The sequence below is a fragment of the Bufo bufo genome, chromosome 1, assembly GCF_905171765.1.
Source record: "Bufo bufo chromosome 1, aBufBuf1.1, whole genome shotgun sequence".
Classification (NCBI taxonomy): domain Eukaryota; kingdom Metazoa; phylum Chordata; class Amphibia; order Anura; family Bufonidae; genus Bufo; species Bufo bufo.
Window position 1 is genome coordinate 541,229,699 of NC_053389.1, and position 7,669 is coordinate 541,237,367.

General features: G+C 41.8%; 1 long non-coding RNA gene across 1 annotated transcript; it reads right to left on the reverse strand.

The window, feature by feature from the left end:
• Nucleotides 1–2,753: 2,753 nt before the first annotated feature.
• On the reverse strand, nucleotides 2,754–6,073 carry LOC120987114. The gene is made up of 3 exons (XR_005775918.1): nucleotides 6,028–6,073; nucleotides 5,810–5,812; nucleotides 2,754–2,862 (listed from the first exon to the last, which is right to left on the reverse strand). It is a non-coding gene; the product is annotated as an uncharacterized LOC120987114 (long non-coding RNA).
• Between the last annotated feature and the right edge of the window lie 1,596 nt (nucleotides 6,074–7,669).

Here is a 7,669-nt window from a genome sequence, read left to right on the forward strand (position 1 = left end):
CCATTCTTCATGGGCAAAAGCCTCCAGTTCAGTCACATTCTTAGGCTTGCGCGCTGCAACTGCTTTCTTTAAGTCCCACCAGAGGTTCTCAATCGGATTTAAGTCTGGTGACTGCGATGGCCACTTCAAAATGTTCCAGCCTTTAATCTGCAACCATGCTCTAGTGGACTTGGAGGTATGCTTGGGATCATTGTCCTGTTGAAAAGTCCAACGTCTCCCAAGCCTCAGGTTTGTGACGGACTGCATCACATTTTCATCCAATATCTCCTGGTACTGAAGAGAATTCATGGTACCTTGCACACGCTGAAGCTTCCCTGTACCTGTAGAAGCAAAACAGCCCCAAAGCATGATTGACCCCCCGCCATGCTTCACAATAGGCAAGGTGTTCTTTTCTTCATAGGCCTTGTTCTTCCTCCTCCAAACATAGCGTTGATCCATGGGCCCAAACAGTTCTAATTTTGTTTCATCAGTCCACAGAACACTATCCCAAAACTTTTGTGGTTTGTCCACATGACTTTTGGCACACTGCAGTCAACTCTTCTTATTCTTTGGAGACAGCAAGGGGGTGCGCCTGAGAGTTATGGCATGGAGGCCTTCATTATGCAGTGTGCGCCTTATTGTCTGAGCTGAAACTTCAGTACCCACATCTGACAAATCTTTTTTCAGTTCCTCAGCAGTCACACGGGGACTTTTCTCCACTTTGTGCTTCAAGTAGCGCACAGCAGTCGAAGTCAGCATCTTCTTTCTGCCACGACCAGGTAGCGTTTCAACAGTGCCCTTTGCCTTGAATTTGCGAATGATGCTTCCTATGGTGTCTCTTGGTATGTTTAACATCTTTGCAATCTTCTTATAGCCATTGCCCTTCCTGTGAAGAGAAATCACCTCTTCTCTTGTCTTCCTGGACCATTCTCTTGACTTCACCATGTTTGTAAACACACCAGTAAATGTCTAGAAGGAGCTGAGTATCACAGTCCTTTTAAATCTGCCTAATTGGTGCTTATTATGCTTGATTGCTGCTCCTTGACATCCACAGGTGTTTTCAATACCTGATCGAAAACACTTGAATGAACCTCTGTTCTTAAGAGTGGTAGTCTTTAAGGGGTTGAATAATTGTGTCAATGAAGAAATCACAAAAAAACCATTTAATACTGTATTACAAAAACAATTGATGTCATTTTAGTTGCATTTGGTTCTTTAAAAAGTCCTTGTAAGATTTCATTCTGAACACAATTACAAATGTACACTAAATTCCCTAAAACCCTTTACAGCATTGGGGGTTGAATAATTTGGAACACAACTGTATCTACGGCATTGCTTACTGGACACTATGGGGACTTTTCTGCAGCACAGAAACCGCACGAAGTCCGCGTCTCGCTCTTCCAGGGCGGACCTACTTTCTCCTCTATGTCCCGTTCACTTCAGAAAAAATCTTGTATTCTGCATTAGGCGCTGCAGTGATATGCGCTAAAATCTCTTTTGAAATATTTGGGTAGAAAAAAAAATGTGTATTCGGCGTTAAGCGCTGCACTGAAATGGGGTAAAATATTTTTTTTATTTTTTCGGTGGAAATAAAAATTTCCTCCTCCTCCATTAACTTCCTCATCTCTTCATTAACATCGGAAACACTAACTTTACACCCCACCCCAGCTATATATCTAAGTGGTTCCTGCACCACCTAAGAGCGAATAAAGGTAAATGATACTGCCTGCCTGTTAAAGGGAACTACAGCATGATACCACAATACATTTGATATGACATTTAGCAAGAGTTTAAAATGCCCACATATAGCACATAGTGGGACACTGCATCAAGATGAATCAGGAGTGGATCAGCCAGGATTTCAACACACCAATGCCTGGTGCATCAGACTAGATAATCCATGGTGCCACACCAACATTTTGACAAAAGAGACCGTTTTATTCTAGCTACCTGCCTCAGCTACTATTTTGATGCTGTTACATGACTGTTGCCAAACATCTGATGCCAAGTGCTCCTTCTTTCACCCACCATCTTCAGCGAGTACTAGTATTGCCACCCACCTCCACACTGTTACGTTGCCACTCTGGCCTACTGATGCTGCCATGTCCACTCTATGGCACCTTGCCACTCTGTTGTATCATGCTGCTGCTGCCATGTTCACACTATGTCACAGTGCCACTCTGTTGTATCATGCTGCTGCTGCTGCCATCTCCACACTATGTAACCTCTCAGTTTGTTGGCCTCCACATACTGCTGCCCACTACATACTCTGTGATTGTGCCACTCGGTGGCCTCCTCATACTGCTGCCACCTCCACACTGTCATTGTGCCACTCGGTGGCCTTCTGATGTTGCCGCCACCTCCAGACTTTGTCATTGGGCCACTGTTTGGTCTCCTCATGCTGCTTTTACCTCACCATTCTGTCATAGGGACACTCTGTGGACTTCTCATGCTGTTCACACCCTCCCCACTTCATGACTGGGCCACAATTTTGGCTTTCGGCCATTCTGACATCATCATTTATTTGACCTTTCTTCTGATCTGTCAAAAGGAAGGAAAAATGAGATGCACAACAGATCCTGTCTGTGTAGCAGCTGTAAGGCCTGTATGATCGCATCAGAATTGGCTTATGATTTGGTAGACAAAAACAGGAGTGGGTACAAAACACAGAAGACATGCAAATATTCCATTTACGTTTCATCTCTGTTTTAGATCCACTCCTGTTTTATTGGCATTAGCAATACTAAGCAAATGCTGACTGTGTGAACGCGTATGCTCCAAAGACAGGATCCGTTTTTTGTGGGTTATTCTTCTGACGGATCAGAGGAAGGGAAAATTAATCATTAAAGTCAACATAAACTTACTGCTAACATCCTCTCCACTCTAGTAAATATAAATCACAGCAAGATTTCTTTGAGTTTTTCTTTTATTACTCAGTTTGGTCGGTACACATAGTTGAACGGCAGTGTGTGAACTTTTTCGGCTCGCAGACCTTCATCAGACACTGAGGTATAAATGCAGAAAAAAAGGGAATAAGTAAAATAAATGAAAAGATAAATTAGCATACCGCAGAGTAAAACTGGCAAAGTAAAACTGGCTATAAGATACAAGGTACAATGGCAGGTACCTACGCTGGAAGCACATGGTACAACTTATGGTGTCACATTCCTATCATGGCTGTCTTTCATAGGTATACTGGAGAATCTTGATTTCTTGTATTCTGATCCCAGGCGGTTCTTGTAGGAGACACTATGTCTCCTTGGATACAGATCTGTACATTCTTATTAAAGCATGTATCTACAAGAGCATTATGGTTCTCCACAGACATAGAATTTATTTACTGTATTGTGTGCTGAACTCTTCTGTGCTACTTCAAAGCCTATGGTGGAGGTACACAGGTCTCACAGTTCACACACATAGTCTGTTTGGTAAAGTAGGTGGTACAATATGATATATAACAACAGAGGACAAAGGCTATGTATCCAAGAGTGAGATCCATAAGTCGGGGGGACATGGAGAATTAGGTAACATATATAATATAAGGATGGTATATAACGTATACATAGCATTTGGTCCTGTGGTGGGGGCATAGTTATCATTAAATACACATTTGATTTCTATTTGCATAGTTAGTAGACAAAATCGTGTAATAACTGGGAAAAGTTCATCAGTGTATATACAAATGCCATACATATCCCCTTACATGAGGTACCACGCTTGCAGACAATTAGTATCTTTATAATGGTCAAACTGGATCCACCATGACTTACCTGTGCCGCAGTTGGGATATGGGGGTCAAAAATTCCTATGTAAGGATGTAACACCTAAATATCAGGGCACTATCCAGTGCTAGAGAGGAGAGGTGTTGAGAGAATTGTACATCTAGTTCCTTTATATAGTGCTCTGAGGACATGTGGATGCCAGGCATGGCGGAATGAGTGACGGCCGGCATGCGTTCCAAAGACCGGATGTGAAACAGCATCCGGAGCGCACGTGACCAGAAGTGCGTTCCAAAGACAGGAAGCTAGTGTTTCTAAGGATCGTTTGTCTCACTGAAGGGTTGGAATGCACAGAAAAGGCGGAAGTGCGTTCCACATACCGGAACTGGGTATATTCTAATCAATAATGTGGAATCAAAAGGGGAATTGTAGAATTTTAGAATATTGTGGGGCCATTAGTTGGAATGCTATGTAACCTGGAAGAAGTATAGAACTAAAGATCTATATATATATATATATATATATATATATATATATACACACACAGTACAGACCAAAAGTTTGGACACACCTTCTCATTCAAAGAGTTTTCTTTATTTTCATGACTATGAAGGCATCAAAACTATGAATTAACACATGTGAAATTATATACATAACAAACAAGTGTGAAACAACTGAAAATATGTCATATTCTAGGTTCTTCAAAGTAGCCACCTTTTGCTTTGATTATTGCTTTGCACACTCTTGGCATTCTCTTGATGAGCTTCAAGAGGTAGTCCCCTGAAATGGTCTTCCAACAGTCTTGAAGGAGTTCCCAGAGATGCTTAGCACTTGTTGGCCCTTTTGCCTTCACTCTGCGGTCCAGCTCACCCCAAACCATCTCGATTGGGTTCAAGTCCGGTGACTGTGGAGGCCAGGTCATCTGGCGTAGCACCCCATCACTCTCCTTCATGGTCAAATAGCCCTTACTTTCAAAGTTTTCCCAATTTTCCGGCTGACTGACTGACCTTCATTTCTTAAAGTAATGATGGCCACTCATTTTTCTTTACTTAGCTGCTTTTTTCTTGCCATAATACAAATTCTAACAGTCTATTCAGTAGGACTATCAGCTGTGTATCCACCTGACTTCTCCTCAACGCAACTGATGGTCCCAACCCCATTTCTAAGGCAAGAAATCCCACTTATTAAACCTGACAGGGCACACCTGTAAAGTGAAAACCATTTCAGGGGACTACCTCTGAAGCTCATCAAGAGAATGCCAAGAGTGTGCAAAGCAGTAATCAAAGCAAAAGGTGGCTACTTTGAAGAACCTAGAATATGACATATTTTCAGTTGTTTCACACTTGTTTGTTATGTATATAATTCCACATGTGTTAATTCATAGTTTTGATGCCTTCAGTGTGAATCTACAATTTTTATAGTCATGAAAATAAAGAAAACTCTTTGAATGAGAAGGTGTGTCCAAACTTTTGGTCTGTACTGTATATATGTATACGTTTTGTATATATATATATATATATACAGTACAGACATACAGAACAGATATAGATACACTCATGTATCTATATCTGCACTCATACATCCACATATGCACATAAACTGGAGATTGCAACTATGTGAAACTGTTAAAGGATACCCATTTGTGGCACTGGGTTCCGGTGGTGATTAAAGGGCCTGCAATGGAATGAGAGAAATAAAGTGTTAGCCTTCATGATATAAAAACATTCATATATCCTGTGAATATAGGTCCCAGAACTAGTTATAATCATATTAGAAAGTCAGTTCACCATGTAGTCCTTTTCTTGTATGGTTGTGCATCAAACATATGTATCCTGTTTCAAATATTCCACCTTAATGTCTGAGGTTGTAGTAGAGATCAGAGTTTGAATTAAATCACATCAATGGTTAGGGTTGGCATCAAGGTAAGGGTATAGATTGAGGTCTGAGCATGTTATGGTCGTGTTAAGGGCACGATCTGATTAGAGGAGATTTACTATCTCATATTCCCTGTTCATGGCTCTGGGGCTCAAGGTTTGTAGCGTGTGGATCCAAAAGGCTTCCCTCAATTTCAGGATTCTGGACCTATTGCCTCCCATGAGTGGTGGTGGAACCTGCTCTATTACCTGATATCTGAACTGCGCTATGGTGTGTTTGGCTTCGTGAAAGTGTGAGGGAATTGGTAGCAGTAGATTCTCCCTTCTAATGTTCGACTTATGTTGGCAAATTCTTTCTCTTACTTTGTGTGGTTTCACCCACATATGCAAGGCCACATGGACATTTGATCAGATATGCTACATATTCTGATTCACAGGTGAAGAATCCTCTCCACTCTGTCAGGGGGGCCCTACTTGTATAAGTGTGCAATAGAACAGGTTCTAAAGACATCTATGTGGAATCAGCTGACAAGTGTGTAAAAGGAGTGCATTTCTTCTTGACACTAACATCAACCTATAAGACAGAGTTCATACTTGAGTTATTAGATCAGGTTTGGCAAATTTAAGTATACTTTCTTATAATTTTAATCAAGTTTTGGTTTAATAAAATTAATGTTAAAATATTTAATAAATTTAATAATAAAAATTTAATGTTGCGTAAAACAGGAGAGAATCGGCCAGTCTTCCAGTAACATTTTCTTAGGAGAGAATTGGATCGGTGTTGCGATGGAGAAAGCATTCCAAAAAAACAATTGCTCTACACCTGGAGCCAAATCCTGTGAAGATTGATGCAAGTGCGGTATTGGCTGCTCATCCAGCAAGATACTTCTGGGGGAGCCTGCCTGCCATGCTTAGGCCTCTAGTAGCGACAGACAATGAGAAGAAGACAAAGCTTGTTCTTTTCTGTACATTGAATGAATAATTTTGGGGGCCTGTACTCCACTGGCCTGCAGTAAAATAGATAATTAATGACCGTCTAATATACCTCCAGCCACATAATCACTTGATGTTTTCTGTTCGGTGAATGCCTAATGTTTGGGTCCTGTACTGCCATGGCCTAAAATAAACTTTTTCTAGGCTCCAGCATGGCACATTTTTGAGAGTTTCAATTTAAGACACATAAAAATGGCCCCTGATTAAAATACATATTTTTGGTGGGAATTTTTGCCATTGATCCCCCTCTGGTATGTCACTGTCCATGTTGTGGGACGATTTGTGCACTTCTTGTAAGTATTTGGTGGCTTAAAATATGAGCTGAAGGTTTTTCAGGTTTGCCTGCCATTAAAGTGAATAGGGCCCACCGCGAACTTGCAGTTCGCAAACATTCGATCGCGTTCGCTAATCGTCCTGGCTGATGCTCGTCCATCACTACAGGCACAGTTCATAAACGAAGTCTGAGGTCAGAGGCAGGCAGCAAACAAGCAAAGTCTAGGAGTTCAATAAGCAAGGTCCGGTACACAGCAAAGCAGATAAGAGAGACACCTTAGCACTTGGAGATAGACAAGCCAAAACCATGAGGTTGCTCAGGCATCTTCTTGTGGTAGGAAGCGCCTTTAAATACCTGCTGCAATCCAGCCATAGGCTGGTGAGACAGAGGGCATGTATGTGCTACTTCATAGCTGAAGAGAGACACACCTATGCAAGTTCAAAGACCAGTACAAGTCTCCAGCAGGAAACTCTGGCATGGAACACAGATACCATAGTTAAGCTATCTACTGCCTGCGTTTGTCAACACGGCGCATGGCAGCAGTAAAAGAGGGAGCCCGGCGCCCTTGCACGCAATTAGAAACAGCAGTTCTGGCATGGACCGCTGGGCTAACAGTACCTTATGCCCCCTCTCCTCAGGCCTGATCCTGAACAATAATTTTTTTTGAAGAAGAGGGGCATTAATGTTTTCTCTAGGTTCCCAAAATCTTTCCTCAGGACCAAACCCCTTCCAATCCACAAGAAACAGGGTTTTACCTCTACTCTTCCTCATCCCCAGAATAGATTTTACCTCAGATGTTTTCATCACTGACCACAACAGGAGCTGAGATA